At 42.9% G+C, this 18,303-nt stretch overlaps 1 long non-coding RNA gene across 2 annotated transcripts in view; it reads right to left on the minus strand.

The window, feature by feature from the left end:
• The window catches only part of LOC120094286 (uncharacterized), a 50,109-nt gene extending 32,782 nt beyond the window's left edge, over positions 1-17,327 (minus strand). Inside the window, exons 1-3 of one of the 2 annotated variants that reach the window (XR_015628094.1) lie at positions 17,260-17,327; positions 9,311-9,456; positions 8,389-8,572 (exon numbers count right to left, since the gene is read on the minus strand). This is a non-coding gene — a long non-coding RNA (uncharacterized LOC120094286). Of the gene's footprint in view, positions 1-4,995; positions 5,177-5,679; positions 5,760-8,388; positions 8,573-9,310; positions 9,457-17,259 lie in introns of those variants that run through there. The other variant, XR_015628095.1, reaches the window with a different exon arrangement.
• Positions 17,328-18,303: the final 976 nt, after the last annotated feature.

Genomic DNA, 18,303 nt, shown 5'->3' on the forward strand with positions numbered 1-18,303 from the left:
ACAAAAGCTGTCTATCGGAACAAAGTCCTACACCAATTATTGTTTTTCTAGAGATATAAGAGAAGCAGTTAGTACAAGCGATTCAGGAATTGGTGCGGGTGAGGGGAAGGATGGCGACTTAGTGTCGTTTGCAAAGCATTAGTTACTTTTCTGTTGCTGTGATAAAACACCACAGTCAGGGGCAACTTAAGAGCAAGAAGAGTTTATTCTGGGTTATGGTTCCAGAGGGAGCTAAATCCATCATGGCGGCCGGGAGGTATGGCAGCAGGAGCAGGAAGCTGAGAGGCAGAGAGAGGAGAGTGAAGTAGAGTGAGCCTATTGGCTCGCAAAATGTGCTTCCTCCAGCAAGGCCACACCCCTTAAACTTCTCTAAGCAGTACCACAATATTCAAACCCTGAGAGAGGGTCCATTTCTCATTCAAGCTGTCTGTTTGTCACCTGTTACAGAGAACTGTTTTTCCCAAGTTTACCTGTTCATCCATAGGTATCAGGGACAGGAACACACAAACACCACCCACATTTGGGTTTTTGCTATTGTTTTAGCATTTTGAGGTTCATGTAAGAAGACACAGCTTCCTTCTGTAACCCTCCATGGCCTGAGAAATTCCCTAGAGCTTTAGGGACCTCGACTCAGCCCAAAGCACAGTTTGTGGCTTGAAAAGTGAATGGTTTGCGGTTTGGGATCTGCAGACCAGCAGACAGCAGGATGAAGGAGAATTCAGGCCCACGTGACCAGATGAGACTCCCTTCTTACAGGTTTTAGAGGACAGAGGACAAGAAGGAGATTTAAAAGCTGCCTTTTGGGCCTGGAAGTGGCCAATACAGGGGATAGCCAGTAGCAGCCAGTTAAAGAGCGGCAGATGATGAAAGAACATCTTCCCTGGCCAGACATTACTTGGGGTCAGAGGAGCAGGGAAGGGGAGCACCCCAGAGACATAGGTTATCTTACTCCTAAAAACAAAATGATTACAGTTTTTGGAGTTGTCATAGTTAGGCCAAAATGTAGGAGTTTTTCAGCATGCCATGATTCTGGTTAACAAAGAGTTTCAGTTTATCAAGCAGGACTGTTAAACACACACACAGACACACACACACACACACACACACACACACGTATACACACACGTATACACACACAGATATACTCACACTCACATACACATGTACACATACATATACACACACAGGCACACACACAGACACATACTCACACACAGAGACACAGACACACACACATTCACATACACACATACATACACACACATACAGACATACACATAGACACATACACACACATACATACATACACACATAACACATGTACACACACATACACACACATATATACACATACACACTATATGCACTGTATACACACATATTATTATATTTATATATTAATATTATATTGATTATATTATATCAATTACATCATATTATTATATAATTTATATTATATTAATTGTATATTATAGCATAATGTATTGTTTATATTAATTAATTATGATATAATATAATAATATAAATAAATGTATAATATAATTTATTTATATATTTTCACATGTACAAGTTTGCCCACATGTTCATCTGTAGTTTATGTGTAGGCCTGGTGCCCACAGAGGCATGTGATCCCCCGGAACTGAGTTACAGATGGTTGTGACCACTATCTTGGTGCTGGAAATTGAACCCAGGTCCTCTGCAGCCTCCAAGATGAAGCACTTAGCAACAGGAACCTCTCAGCCCTCAGAAGTGACTCCCCATGCTCAGGGTGCATGCTCTCGATCAACTAAAGCAGCCTGTGTTAGTTACATCTATGACACAGGATATACAACCCAGCCTGAAGCCAAACCTCTTAAATGTCATCTGAAGATGATGATGACGACAATGGTAGCAGTGGCAGTGGTAATGACGATGGTAGTGGTGATGGTGATGACAATGATGACGATGGTGGTGGTGATGATGATGGTGGGGATGGTAATTATGATGGTGATGGTGATTGTGATGATGATGATGATGATGATAGTGATGATGATGATGGTAATGATGGTGGTGATGATGGTGGTGGTGGCCATGATGATGGTAGTGGTGATGATGATGGTGGTGATGATGATGATAGGGGTGATAATGATGGGGGTGATGATGATGATGAATAAGATGGGGTGGCTACATCCCAAGCCTCTATCTCCTGGTCCCTTTTCACACCAATCAGGGACATCATTAACTCTCACTTCCTAGTGACCAAAGGACCTATACTTTGAAGCAGATTCCTCAATCTGCAGGCCTCGAGAAGCTCTTGCTAGCTAAACGCAACTTCATGATAGTTCTGTTGAGAGGTATTTACAGTTTGGTTTTCAGACTTACTTACTTTAAATTATGAAATAAGCACACTTACTTCACAGAAATCATTACACATTAACAAAAGAGTATCTTGTTCCTATAAAAGATTTTTTTGAGGAAGGATATGTGCTTTAGCCCAAGCTGACTTAGAACTCACGGTGAAAGCCTGTGTGCTCCATACCTGCGCTAATCCTCCTGCCTCCGCTGGGATTATAGGGATGAGCCACCACACTGGTAGGTTGAAATTCAATTATCTTACAGCTGGCATTACCGTAGCCACTTTCTGAACACAGCATCAAATCCTTCCTGGCTCCCAAGTTTATCCATTTTTATTAAAATTATTGAACCTTGCAATTTAAAGCAGCTTTGAGTGTTAAATTCAATTCACTTATCCTAATGAATTCCTTCCTATATGACAAATATTGGGTGTAGCTGTCACTAAAATAAGCAGTGGCTAGCAGAGACTGTCACATCGACTGTTTTCTTCTGCACCTTGATTTATTCATTAAATGCTTATTGTACTCTTACTAAACGCCAAGCCTGGTTTTGTTTATTTTGCTTTTTTTTTAATTTAAAACCAATGGAAAGAGTGAACTGCTTGCCCTCTGTCAAGTTGCTTTGCTCCGTCAAGAGGCTGTTATTGGGCTCTTGTACGTGATAATTTTAAGGCACAAAATGACCTATTTTTGTCTGCTTTTATTTTTTCCTTGCTCAAGTGGCACCATTAATTGAGTTGGGAGACAAGGTCAGAGTGAGATTTTTAAAGGTTCAAGTAAATAAAGGTTAAAGAGAGGAAGCCACAAACAAAACCTTTTCTGTAAATATCCCTGTGACACAAAGCGATGTACCAGGGCACAGAATACACCAAGGCTTTGTGGAGTTTCTACCCAGTGTCACGTGCCAGAACACCGAGTTCCCACACAGGGCAGGGGTGGACTCTGAAAAGAGCGGTGTGTTCTGGTTTCACTTCTGTTGTGATAAACTAGCCTAACAGAAAGGAACGTAGAGAAAAGGGGGTTCATATGGACTACAATTCCAGGTGATAGTCCATCACTGAGAGGAAGGCAGGGATACAAAACAACTAGTCATTTCACATCCATGGTCAAGAGCAGGGAGAAATACATGACTTTCATCTAGTTTTCTTCTGTATTATATAGTTCAGGACCCCCTACCTAGGGGATGGTACCACCCACAGTGGGCTAGATATTTCTACATCAATATAAAACAAAGACAACCTCCCATAGATATCCCCACAGGCCAAACTGATAAAGATAATTCTTCTTTAAAACTCTCTTCCAGGTGATTCTAAATTGCGTCAGTTAAAACTAACCAGTGCAGGAAGGAAGAAGGACACGGACCCTTCTCCACTTCTTAGCCTGTGATTGAGGAGAAAGGATGGAGCTCCCTTGCCTGTTTAGTACAGGACAACAGATAATAGTCTACCACACACAGCTCCTCATCTGCCTGCCTCAGGAGCCAATCAGGACACATCCTCTCACCATGAGGCTTCTGCACAGAATTCAGCTACGTTTGCTAATTTGATTGCTAAGAAAATCATATCTAATTTCTACTAAGCTCTGACTGATAAGTGGAAGTTTCTTAAATTTTGGATTTAGGTAGCCAAATACAGTACTGATAGTACTAGGGTTTGTTGTGACTTTGTCACAGACCTTTTTATGTCACACTGATATTTAGACTACTTTAGAAAATATAGGATTTCTGGGCTGGAGAGATGGCTCAGCAGTTAGGAGCACTGGCTGTTCTTCCTGAAGTCCCAGCTTCAATTCCAAGTACCTCACGGCAGCTTATGGCTGTCTGTAACTCTAGCTCCAGGGGATCTGACACCTTTACACCAATGCACATAAAGGAAAAATAAAATTTAAAATGTTAAACAGTTCTAAGCTGTGCCTCTTGATCCTGCCAGGCAGGCTCCATGCATGACATCCTCATCACAAGGGCCACTGTGTCCTCACCAAGCTTGAAAGCACAAGGCTATTCTTCCAGCTCAAACAATCAGTGAAATTTGATTGTAACCCTCTTGTCATCAGGAGGCCTGACGCATTTCCCTGGTGTGGGATTTCAACAAGAATAAAAAATGTGTAGGGGCTGGGCAGATCCATTAGTGGTTAAGAGCACAGGCTGCTCTTGCAGTGGACCCAGGTTCAATTCCCAGCACCCCCATGGCAGCTCAAAGTCACCTGGGTCTCCATTTCCCGGGGATTCAAGACTCCTCTGTCCTCTCCAGGCACTGCCTACATGTGTTGAGGGTACACACTCACAGGCAAGACACTCATACACATAAAATAGAAATAAATAAATATTTAAATACAAAGAACACAAGGCTGGCGACGTTTAATGCTGAGGTTCCAGGATCCCAGGGAACGGTGATGTTGGCAGCTGTCCCTTAGGGAAGCTGGCGACCACAATAGAGGCTGTCAACAGCACAGTGCACTATTTCCAGCCTAGCTCATGGTGACATGATTAGGCACATGGCCTTTAGTTTTCCTATCAGTGGAAACATCTGTGCTACTGGAAGATGATTATCAAGCCAATCAGTCATCGTCACAGTTAGTGGTCCCTGGTGGCCTTTCCTAAGCCCTTCCCCAGGGCTTCACTTTCCCAAAGCACTTTGGGAAACATCTGGTCGATCCCACCCACCTTCTTAGTTGAATTCACAGCCACACCTCACTGCAGTCATTTCAAGAGAAACACGGCCACTCCTTTGGTTACTCCCTGGGCTTCTTGTTTCTCTTGGTGCCTCCTCTAGTTCTTCCTCAACCTGCCTCGTCTCCAATGAAAACAGCTCACCTCTTCCACAAAATGGGACACAGATCCACAGCTGGAAACAAGAGAAGGCTGGAAATGTAACAGATTTCCCAGGCAAAGGTGACAGTGAGAATTTAAGTGAGTTATTGTCCTAGTGTGATTTCCTGTTGCTGTGCCAAAACACTGACCACAGCAACTTGGGAAGGAACGGCTTTTTTTGGCTTACATCTAGATAGCTGTCCATTGCTAAAAAAAAAAAAAAAAAAAAAGTCAGGGCAGGAACAGAGGCAGGAAACATGGAGGAAGGCCACTGGTTGGTTTGCTCTCATGGCTTGCCCATCTTGCTTTTTTAGAAAGCCACCAGCCCAGTAGTGACACCACCCATAACAGACTGAGTCCTCAGGTCCCCCATCCATCAGGAATGCTCCCCACATGGCCTCAGGCCAGTCTGATGGAGGCATCACATGGCCTCAGGCCAGTCTGATGGAGGCAATCCCTCAACGGAGATTCCCTCCTCCCAGATACTTCTAGCCGTGTGACCTGTTGATAAAACCCCACACCGGCACGGTCACCCACCGTACTCCTGCAGTCCAGGTGTCAGAGCCTTTGAGAGACAGGTTTCCAATGTCACAGCCTCAGTGGCATCACAACCTGCCCCACTCCAATGGGCCCAGACACCTCTCTATGCAGAGCTCTGACGGCCTCCTGAGATCAGTGGTTTCAGTTCCTTCCTTCCCAAGACATTAGGTTCCCCCTCTGCTCTGTCCCCTCGCTTCATTGCACTCTTGGGCTACTTGGAGTTAATCTCGATGACTGCTGACCATGGAGAATGCTAACCCATGTGCTCATGCCGCTCCTTTCTATGAACTGCTCCTCAATTCCCTATCTCCCTACAAATGAAAATTCTGACCAGGTGTGGTGGTGCGCACACCTCAATGCTCAGGAGGACTGTGAGTTTCAGGCAGAGCTGCAAAGCCAGGCCCACCTTTCTCATTTCTGCATATGTCTGTATATGTGCATGTATGTGATATGTGTATGTAGTCACACGTGTCTGAAATATGTGTCTGTGTGTGCACACTCGTGTGTAAACCTGAAGTTGGCATCAGTTATTTTTCTCAATTGCACTCTACTCTCTGGGGCAGCGTCTATAGCTGAAGCTGGAGCTTACACTTGGAGCAAGTCTAGCTCACCACCTTGCCCTGGGGGTCCTTGTCTCTGCTTCTTATGTTGCTTAGGCTGACCTTGAACTCACTTTGCTGCTCAGAAGGCCTCGAATAGACAATCCTCCCGCCCTGGCCTCTACTGTTTTAGGAATTACAGGCCTGAGATTCCAACTCCAGCTTCTCTCCATTCGTAGTTGTCACCCAGCTCTGGGTGGAATAAGTAAACTTGAAACATTTTGTAGGACGAAATATATTAGCTGCTACACCTGTGATCCCTGTGGGCCAGCATTTGATGATGACTGACAGGCATGCTCGACTTGTGAATATCTTTAATGCCACCTTTATCATATATCCCCATCATTACAGTTAATACCATACTTTATCGTCATTTTCCATAAAAGTAGTTGATGCTGTGTTTCCTTATCCATGTCCCGAAACAGACCCCAGGGGATCTAATTATTCAAGAGAACACTCAATCACCTCAATGATTGTTACAATACAACTATTGTATCTTTTGAGACAAAGTCTCCTTGTGTGACTGAGGTCAGCCTGTAGCTCACTGTGACTGAGGTCAGCCTGTAGCTCACTGTGTGACTGAGGTCAGCCTGTAGCTCACTGTGATTGAGGTCTGCCTGTAGCTCACTGTGTGACTGAGGTCAGCCTGTAGCTCACTGTGTGACTGAGGTCAGTCTGTAGCTCACTGTGACTGAGGACTATAACTGAAGGGCTCACTATCAGATCTCTGTCATCCTTAGTGTCATGATGTGTAGAGGCCATCATGGCAGAAACAGTCCGTCTTGTTGTTGAGACAGGGACTGTGTGGCCTGAACTGGTTGAGGAGGTTAGACAGGCTGGCCAGTGAGACTCAGAGATTCTCCTGTCTTTATGTCCCCAGGGCTGGGATTTCAGGGCTCCATCATGTGTGACTTTGTATGTGGGTTTGTAGGTCCAAACTCAAGTTCTCAGTGTAAGTCCAGCTCTTTACTTATTGGGACATCTCAGCTCCTCTACTGCTGAATGTTCTTTTAAGGCCTGCTCTCTATGTAGTAAGTTGGGCTTACAATAAAGGCAGTTCATAATGGCTGTTCTCATATACCACACAGGGCTATGCTGGTATAAGCATGCAAAGAAAAAAAAAACAATAAAAACTGAACTACAACTACTCAAATATGTTGTAGGGTCAAAGAGACAGCTCAGCTGTTAAGAGCACAAACAGCCCTTACAGAGGACCCAGGTTCAGTTCCCACCACCCTTTGGCCACTCACAGCCATCTGCATTTCTGGTCTTAGGGTATCTCTTCTGACTTCCATGGCAGCAGACACACTCACGGTTCATATACATGCATGCAGACAAAATACTCACACACATAAAATAGCAGTTTAACACAGCTTTTTAGTGAATCGGGTTAAAATGATTCAGTGTTGAGATCAGCCTAGGAACTACTCTGCTGTACAGAGGAGTGAAATTCCCTCAGCACAAACATAGCCAAAGCCCTCTTCTTTCCTCTAGAGGAGCAAGTCTCGACCTTCCTAATGCTGTGACACTTTAGTACCCCCACCATGAAATTATTTTCATTGCTACGCTGTAGCTGTAATTTTGCTACTGTTATGAATATTAACACAAATATCTCTGTTGTAGGTGACCCTGTGAAAGGGCCTTTCAGCCCCCAAGGGGTCACAACCCACAGGTTGAGAAATGCTGCACTAAATAAAAGTAGACCATTCTTTAGCCCAGCCCTTCAGGGGCGTCTTCTGGGGAATATAGTCGAGACACAAACTACAGCCCAAGTAACTCTCAGGACAATTGGGAGGGGAGGAACCCTGAATTTCTATGAACCTCATTGACATTTAGAAGCTATTAAGGGACACAGGAGACCCATTCACTAAGAGGAATTCCACTCTAGTGCCAGCCATGGGGGTGGCTTTCTTACTTCCTGATTCCAGTAACTGTGCAGCTTCCTCTAGGCACAGACAAGGCTTACTAGAGTCCATATTGTTTTCCTACTTACTCAGTGCACCCCCAAGACATGTTCCTAACCTCTCTCTATCTCTTATTTATAGTGATCGCTAAGTGACAAGCACTGTCTTAAACGATGCCATACATGTCCCTTCTAAACTCTTACCTGTGTTCTTAGGCCCAAGTTGTCCACAGCATCTCTCTCCTGTGTCCCCCAGCGGTAAAGTCTTGCCAAACATAAACTCTGTTCAAAGAGTTAGTTTCTTCTGAAGGGTTGACATGCCACACAGGAACCTGGCATGGCTTATCTCAACTGCTTGCTTCGCATTTTGATCAACTTGACAGAAACCCTTGGGGAGAAGGTGAACGCATTCAACATAATGACAGAATGAAAGGTCGGAAGGAATTTGCATATGGCCATGAATCTTTGGAGAGAGGTTGGTAAGACTGTTCACTTCAAGTTATACACAGTCAGTGTCCTGTTAGCTTTTTGTCATCTTGACCCAAGCCAGCGTCTCCCGAAAGAACCTCCAGTGAGAAGGTACCTCATTACACTGGTCTACCAGCAAGTCTGTGCACTTTTTCTTGATTAAGATTGATATGGGAATGTCCACCAGGCTGAGGACAGTGCACCCCTGCTCTGGTGGTCTTAGCTTGTATTTGAGAGCAGCCTGAGAAAGCCATGAGGAGCAAGCCAGTAAGCAGTGTTCCTCCATGGTTTCTGCTTCAGTGCCTACCTCTAGGTTCCTACTTTGATGTCCTGCTCTGACTTACCTCAGTGATGAAATGTACCCTGAGAGTTGTAAACTGAAATAAACCCATTTCTCCCCAAGTTGTTTTTAGTCATTGTGTTTTATCACAGCAATATAAAACCTAAGACAGTCCATAAATAGAGCTATGCTGTCTCTAAGTCTTATTTGACCATAGAGTTTACAGTGATTTAGCTTATATCTTAGTTAACAAGGGTGAGTATTATGAGCTACCTTTTATAAATGATGTAGGGTACAAAGTATTAGAAGTCTGGCTTAATGATACACAGTTAACAAAATGGCTTCTAATCTATCTAAATCAAACATGATCACACTCACCTTGTGTGTCTGTAATCCTGCCCAGACATCATCTCAGGTATTAGGTGCAATTATTAAACAAGGTGTTAAAAACGCACACAGCTTCTGGTCTTCCTTACTTATCCTTTGGAGATATAATCACCCATTCACAAGATCCCATGATGTCACTAGGCATGAGTAAGAAAAGGAAATTTATTTTAAGGCTATTATAAATGTAACGCACATGTCATAATATAACATCCAGCAGATGCTGTGATGGCAAGGAGGAAATGACTTACTGGTTGTAGGAGGACTCCAAAAGGATCAGTAAAAATGGGAAAGGGTCATTATAAACAGATGCATGTGGATGACTCACTCAAAATACAAGGACAAGAAACAGCCAAGGAAAATGCTGCAGGGGGAGAAGTCATTCAATAAAGTATGGCAAAGTGTGCGAGTATGTGGGTGTACATGTGTGTGCATGAGTGTGAGTGTGTGTGCATGTATGGTAAGGTATGTGCATGTGTATGCATGTGTGTGGCAAAGTGTGTGCATGTGCATGTGTATGTATTCATGCATGCATACATGTGAGTGTGTGTGCATGTGTGCATGTGTGTGAGTGTGTGTATATGCCTGCATAGTAAAGTATGTGTGTGTGTAAGTGTGCATTGTGTGTGTGGTAAAGTGTGTGCATGTGCACACATCTGTATGCATGCGTGCATGCATGCATGTGAATGTGTGTGCATGTGTGCATATGTGTTTATACATGTGCATGTGTGTATATGTGTGTACATACATGTATAATCTGTACACATTCTTGGTGGGGTAGCCGTGGAAATATAGAAACAGAGGGACAGGAGGCTTTTTATGCTACACTAAGTGGTTAGAAGCACTACCTTGGCGTTAGACATTTACCCACTAAAACTATGTTCAGGCAAAGACCATGTGTTAGCCAACTTATGCTGTGTCTTACTTTGGATGAAGTTTGTGAAGAGGCTTAGAGTAAGCACTGTGAGAATGAATACCAAGCAGTCAGTAAAGAAACTAACACCAAGGCTCATGACCTGGGTGTGATCCCTGGAGCCTACATAGTGAAAGGAGAAATTCAGCTCTAAGTTCTCCTCTGACCTCTTCCCATGCATCATGGCATGAAGGCAGCCTCCTCCCACATAAACAAAGGGTCAATGTAAAAACAAACAAATAAAAGGAACTCCAAATTCCAATGATTTAGACAAGAATGATGAGAAATTGTCTATCAGTAATATCAGAAATGTGGAAAATTTGATATTTCAGAAGTTGTTTGTAACTCAAATTGGAAGAATTTATGCACTAGTTAGATTTGGGGGCTCTAGATGATGGGAGCACCTTAAGAATTCTTGTCCATAAGGGAAATGCAAATCAAAACAACCCTGAGATATCACCTCACACCAGTGAGAATGGCTAAGATCAAAAACTCAGATGACAGCAGATGCTGGCGAGGATGCGGAGAAAGAGGAACACTCCTCCATTGTTGGTGGGATTGCAGACTGGTACAACCATTCTGGAAATCAGTCTGGAGGTTTCTCAGAAAATTGGACATTGAACTGCCTGAGGATCCAACTATACCTCTCTTGGGCATATACCCACAAGATGCCCCAACATATAAAAAAGACACGTGCTCCACTGTTCATCGCAGCCTTATTTATAATAGCCAGGAAAGAACCCAGATGCCCTTCAACAGAGGAATGGATACAGAAAATGTGGTACGTCTACACAATGGAATATTACCCAGCTATCAAAAACAATGACTTTATGAAATTCGTAGGCAAATGGTTGGAACTGGAAAATATCATCCTAAGTGAGGTAACCCAATCGCAGAAAAACACACATGGTATGCACTCATTGATAAGTGGCTATTAGCCCAAATGCTTGAATTACCCTAGATGCCTAGAACAAATGAAACTCAAGACGGATGATCAAAATGTGAATGCTTCACTCCTTCTTTAAAAGGGGAATAAGAATACCCGTGGCAGGGAATAGAGAGGCAAAGATTAAAACAGACACAGAAGGAACACCCATTCAGAGCCTGCCCCATATGTGGCCCACACATATACAGCCATCCAATTAGACAATATAGATGAAGCAAAGAAGTGCAGGCCGACAGGAGCCGGATGTAGATCGCTCCTGAGAGACACAGCCAGAATACAGCAAATACAGAGGCGAATGCCAGCAGCAAACCACTGAACTGAGAACGGGACCCCCATTGAAGGAATCAGAGAAAGAACTGGAAGAGCTTGAAGGGGCTCGAGACCCCATATGAACAACAATGCCAAGCAACCAGAGCTTCCAGGGACTAAGCCACTACCTAAAGACTATACATGGACTGACCCTGGACTCTGACCTCATAGGTAGCAATGAATATCCTAGTAAGAGCACCAGTGGAAGGGGAAGCCCTGGGTCCCCTGCTAAGACTGAACCCCCAGTGAACTAGATTGTTGGGGGGAGGGCGGCAATGGGGGGAGGATGGGGAGGGGAACACCCATAAAGAAGGGGAGGGGGAGGGATTAGGGGGATGTTTGCCTGGAAACTGGGAAAGGGAATAGCACTCGAAATGTATATAAGAAATACTCAAGTTAATAAAAAAAAAAAAGAATTCTTGTCCAAGTATACATTGTACCCCAAGTCAGCAAGAGAAAATAGAGGGAGTGTGGTCTTTAGCCTTGCTGGTTCGTGGAGACATGGGGCAAAGACATTGCTTTTTTTTTTTTTTGGTTCTTTTTTTCGGACCGAACCCAGGGGCCTTGCGCTTCCTAGGTAAGCGCTCTACCACTGAGCTAAATCCCCAGCCCCAAGACATTGCTTTTTAAGGGACAGCAGATTCTATGGTAGCTGAGGCCACAGCTGTGAACTGTGTCTGGTTTCAAGAGGAAGGGACTCAAGAGAAACTGAAAGACAGTGTTTCCAGAACAAAACATGGAGATGTGGTGAGAAAAGACAATGTTTCCAAAACAAAACATGGCAGATGTGGTGAGAAAAAGATGTAAATAACGGTCACGGTTTCAGAAAAACAAAACAAACACCCAGAAAGACTCTATGTCCTGGGAATAAAGAGCTTTAAGTAGTGAAGGTTGGTGTCCATACCACTGAAGGTCAATGCATGCTCAAACAGGATTAAAAATATGAAGAGCAGTTAAATCACATATTTGTTGAAAAAAATATTCAGTCCAAATCAGGTTAGGCAAGTAAGCTATTTTGGGGTGACCCTTCTTCAAACATGTGAGTGTCCGGTGATAAACCTGATTGTGGAAAGATCCTATTAATAGAAAAATGTAAATTTCATGTAAAGCATTTATATTCTTGGGCATGAGGGAACAAATCATCACATTTTGCTAAAATCATATCAACCCTGACACCAGGTCAGGCCATTATAGATCCATGTCCCGTAACGGTATGAGGGTTCTCTTGCAACCACAGAAAGGGCTGCCCAACTCATTCTCCACTTTACCAAGTTTAAATTTAAAGCAATCCAAACTTAGCCCTAAATCAATTCAATACTTTGTAATCCAAATGACCAATTCAATAGGTATCAGCCACACATGCTACGTGATTTGGATACATGATTTGAACGGGCTGTCTTCTTTTTGTACATAGTGTGCTGATTTGAATGAAAATAGCCCCTATAGCCTCATGTGTTTGGATGCATTGTGGAACTGTTTGGGAAGGATTAGGAGATATGGCCTTATTGGAAAAAGAATGTCACTGGGTGTGGGCTTTGAGGTTTCAAAAAACTCACACTGTTGCTTAAGGATAAAAATGTGTTCTCTCAGTTGTTCCTTCAACAATGTCTTTCCTCTGACACTGTAACCCTCTGACACTGTAACCCTCTGAGGCTATAACCCTCTGAGACCATAATCCAAGTGAAACGCTTTCTTGTGTAAGTTGCCTTGGTCATGGTATTTTGTCACAGCAATAGGGAAGACACATAGTATCTGACATTTTAGCTCTTCCTCCATCCTGTAAGTAAGTATGTCAGAGCATTTGATAATGAAAGGGAAAGAGGCAATATTTAGCTGTGAATAAATCAACTTTACTTTATCATACTCCACCAAGTCTGCTGACCTTGTTAGGGCACCGTACACACATGGGTATCTATATTCCTATGTGTGTCCATAGGCATGTATTTCTAGTTTTATCTGTGGATAGGAGCATCTCATTGCACAAGGGTCAATTCTGGTGACTGTGGCAATGCAGGACTGATAAAAATTATCTTCTCATCCAAGAAAATGAGATAAGTTTATTTTTTTCTTTTGGGGGGCAGAGGAGTTAACCAAGGCAAAATAAACAAAACACAGCAATCTAATTAGAATATGCAGTGATCTACTGGAGCCTGAGATGGAGCATATCAAATAACACAGACTAATAATGATCAGTTCCTAGACTATATAAGTAAAACCCATTTATTTATAGCAACAGTATCGAAGTGAACTTTCAACAATATTGTGTGTGCCAATTTTAGTAAGTTAGACATAATTATGTTGTTTAATAAATATTGAATGAGCACCCAGAATGACACAAAATATCATGCTTGAAAAACATAAAGGTCAATGCTCTTGTGAAATTTAAATGAGCTAATTAAGACATTTAATAGCCATGCTGAGGAGTTCGAATGAAACACTTGGAAAGGTTGGTAGACATGTCAATCTGCAGAAGGCATATGGAAGAAAGTGTGGCTGGAACTATTTTATTTCCACGGGCTTTGAGAGACAGGCACGCCATTTTTCTTGGTGGCATTGTCTTTGGGTTGATTTTTCTGGGTGAGACAGGGTCTCCCAGAGTCCCTGAACTCCCTATACATGTAAGACCGACCTTGAATTCTTGTTCCTCCAGACTCGGCCTCCTAAGGGCTGGGATTGGAGGCACGCAGCATTCTGCTCTGACTGAAATGCATGCCAAGTGATTTGGTTATTGTATCTCTAAAATTGTCTTAGGGAAATTGTTGAGTATGAAAACAATGGGGTTTTTGATGAAGACAAAATAGGGGTTTATTATTTTGCTTTTAAAAAAAGACTGTGTGTGTGTTGTGTGTGTGTGTTGTGTGTGTGTGTATGTGAGTTTGTGTGTGTATGTGTGTGTACAGAAACATGTAAATGTGTGTGTGCATGTGTGTATGTGCACATGTGTGTGTGCATGTGTGTATGTGCACATGTGTGTGTATATGTGCACATGTGTGTATGTGTGTGTATGTTTGTGAGTTTGTGTGTGTGTTGTGTGTGTGTTTGTGAGTTTCTGTGTGTATGTGTGTGTACAGAAACATGTAAATGTGTATGTGTGTGCACGTGTGTGTGGGGGTGTGTGTGTGTGGGTGTGTGTGTGTACAAACATGTAGGTGTCTGCAGAAACCAGGAGAGGGTGTTGGATCTCCCAGAGCTGTAGCTATAAGCCTAATGTGGTTGCTGGGATTTGAAGTCAAGTCCTCGGGAAGAGCAGCCAGTGCTCTTAACCACTAGGCCACATTTACCACGTCTTAAATGTCATTTTTTGCTGACATGTATAACTACAATTGATTCTCCATCTTTTCACCTGCTTTGTGACTCCCACCAAGTTCACTCTCTGTGTCTCATGGTCTCACGGCATTGTTACAGATGTTTAAGTTTCCTATTTTAGCGGTCAAGACGGTTTGCAACACAAAGACAATTTCAGTTCTGTGCTTGCTAATCTAGGTTTCGCTCATTCTTCCTCCTCTTCCCCTCCCTTGCTCTCCTTGCCCCCATCCCCCTGGCTCACGTTGACACCACAATGAGCCAAGTAGGCGAGAGCTGCCATCGGCCCTCATTCCTGCTCTGAGAATGAAAACATTCACTGTTTAATGTCGTGAGTGATGCCACTTGTACGTTTCTTCGTAGAGCTCTTTTATCAAGTTGAAGGATGCCTTTTGTATTCCGTGTCTGCTGTAGGTATTTTTCAATAATGGATGTTGTTTGTTTTCCCAGGTATGTCTTGCTCTATTGAAATGAACATGTGTGTTTTTATTTCCCTTCTACACTTGAAATGATGGTGAATTACACTCGAGTGTCAAATCACTCTTGCCTTCCCAGGCTTAACCGCACTTAGTCACTGTATGTTAGCAAATAGTCCCCAAGAATGTCTGCCTTTGCTTCTGATGGCAAGACCGTGTGTCTCCAAGAGTCCCTTCAAGTTCAGTAATGTGCTCACGGGGCTCACTGACAGGCTTTATATTCATGGCTATGGGCCGTTTACAAAGAGTTTAAAAGCAAGTTGAAACAACCAGAGGCACACCTTCATGGTGTCTAGGCCAGTTCCAAGCTCCCAGAGCTCTCTCACAGTGACATCCTGGAAAGCACTAGTATCCCAATGACAAAATGTCACAGTACTCATAGATTATCGCCAGTTAGGAAAGCTGCAGTGATGTTCAGAGTCACCTCTGGAACCTTCTCCTAGCCTATGTTCCACACTGCCAAGTTTGGTCCCCGAGTCTCCGAAGACTCATTCTACCTAGTCATATAACACACACACACACACACACACACACACACACACACACACACACACACAATACACAGTCACTTAGCTGAAAGCCTCCACCCCAAGTGGCAAGATCATATCATCCGTCATGGCCCAGTGAGCCCAGAGAAACAGACACATTTATTTTCAGGCAGAGCATTCTGAGGCCATAGTAATAGCACTCTCCCAAGGAGCACAGAGCAAAGGTCAGAAGCCTTCTGTATGGGCAGGGATAGGTTCTTTTCTACGTAGCCACAACGTACGTTATGTTCCCCTTAATATGATAAATGCTTATTAGCAACCACAAAGGTATGTCTGTATTTACTTTCCTTTGTAGTTTTCCCTTGCTTGGGTATTGGAATATGAACGATGGTCTTATAAGAGGAGCAACTTCCCATACTCAAGCCTCCGGAGGAAGTACAGTACACTTGCTATTATTTATTTTTGCTTTGCGATGTTTGAAGAACTTATGCTTTTTTTTTTCGTTTGTTTTCTGAGAAAGTTTTTAAGGACAAATTTAATTTTAAAAATAGATTCAGGGCTATCATCCAAATTATCTGGTTCTTAAATGGGTTTGGGTAATTTACATCTTTTGTGGAATTTGCTCATTTAATCGAATGTTGAATATATTGTCATCAAGTTGTTTATTGTACTTTATCGCTGTGTGCTAATTTAAATGGTTTTTCATCCTACAGAATCTATATGGCGATTATATCTCTCATTCTAGAGATTAGCAAATTGTACATACTGTCATTTTTTCCTAATCAAACTCCGGCTAAAACTTTTTATCAATTTTATGTTCCCAGTTGGTTAACTTAATTTATTCTAGTATTTTTCTCTCTCCTGCTTTTATTACCTCCCTCTTCTGTTTTCCTTGGATCAAATTCATTTTTACTATGCCAGTTTCTTTGGGTAGAAGATGAGGTAATTGATTTGAGAACCGATTCTTTGCAGATAGGGCGACAGGGCTCGATAGATAAATGTCTTCCTAGCATGCCTTCATGCTATCCTCCAAATCCTGGGTTGCTTTGTCTTCATTTTACTCAGTACAAAATATTTTTAGCTCCCCTTGTGATTTTCTTTTCTTTTCTTTCTTTTTTTTTTTTTTTTTGACTCGATCAATCTGGAAACTTTTCTGTTTCGTTTTAAAATAGTTGAGGCTTTCCCAGAATCTTCGCGTTATTAATTCGTAATTCAATTAGGCTTAATTGGTGGGCGTACTGCATATGGCTGGGTCTGTTCTGAATTGACTGAGGCCGTTTTCATTTATTGAGCCTGGAGTATAGTGTGTTTCAGCAAAGACTTCTTAGTGCGTACTTGGCACTCAGCGAATTCTGTGGCTTGGGGAGGGACTGATGTAGAAATACCAAGTACGTCATGATGGGCGTGGCTTTGCGAATGTCCCCTGTATTGCACTTTTCCCTGTCTTATCCCTTTCTGGGGGTGAGGGGGGGCACCTTTGCATTCCCCAGGGATAACTGGGAGCTCACCAGCTTCTCCATGTAATCTCACCAGCTGTTCTCAGCCGAGGTTTAGCGTTTTCGGTGAAAATCTAGTATTTCCGGTTTTCTCGACCTATTTCCGGTTTTCTCGACCTATTTCCGGTTTTCTCGACCAGTCGACTCTGCTTTCCTTACGATTTTACTCGTATACACGTATACGTAAATATAACCAACCCTTTGGTCAGTTATTTGAGAATTTCATACAGGCATACGATGTACTTTGAACACAGTCACTTCCTACAAGTTGAGTGTTAGCATTTAAGCATTATACACTTTAATATATGCTGTTATAAAAATGATTAAGTTGGATTGTTTAATGGGCTTACGAACTGGTTCCTTTTAATTTCCAACCAAGAATCACTTGGAATTCATCCTAGGTGTGTGGCTAGGAAGGAATTTATGAGGTTAAAAAGAATTATCAGGAGGTTGTCCAAAGAAAGGCTGACGGAAGTTTTGAGACATCCCAAATCTGAGGGACCACAGCAAAGCCATCTGCAGGTGTGTCCATCACCTGTGGCACCAACCTGGGAAACTCCTTGTAAGGTGTCTGAGAGGATATGCAGTCCTACCACAAGAAGACACTGTTCTGTCTTTCCTGCCTGTATTTAAAGGTTATGTAAGTCTCTCTACCTGGTAGAGTCTAATCAAATCAAGCAGATAAGACAACCAAGAAATAGTTCCCAGTCAGTGTTTATGCCTTGGCGGGATGTGGGAGAGCTTGGAAGAATGTTAAGGCTTTTGGGAATCAACAAATGGTGTCCCTCCCCGAGATCCAAGCTCTGCCTGCCGAGTGCTATGGGTGTTCCCTGAGAGTAGGACCCATCTGTCCATCCTTTGGGAGCTCATCCTTTCATCCGTCCATATGTTTGCTCATCCTACAAACACTGAATCACAGTCCCTTGCTCACTGAAAACTAGCATACACAGGCAACATGTCAGACACTGTAGTCAAATGCAAAACAACAAGGAAAAGAGCTTATGAGGCTCAGCGTGTAAGGGAGATTGCAGCCTAGTGTAGGGGCCTGAATTCCAT

The sequence above is a fragment of the Rattus norvegicus genome, chromosome 8 (genome assembly GCF_021556685.1).
Source record: "Rattus norvegicus strain SHRSP/BbbUtx chromosome 8, alternate assembly SHRSP_T2T, whole genome shotgun sequence".
NCBI classification, from domain to species: Eukaryota; Metazoa; Chordata; class Mammalia; order Rodentia; family Muridae; genus Rattus; species Rattus norvegicus.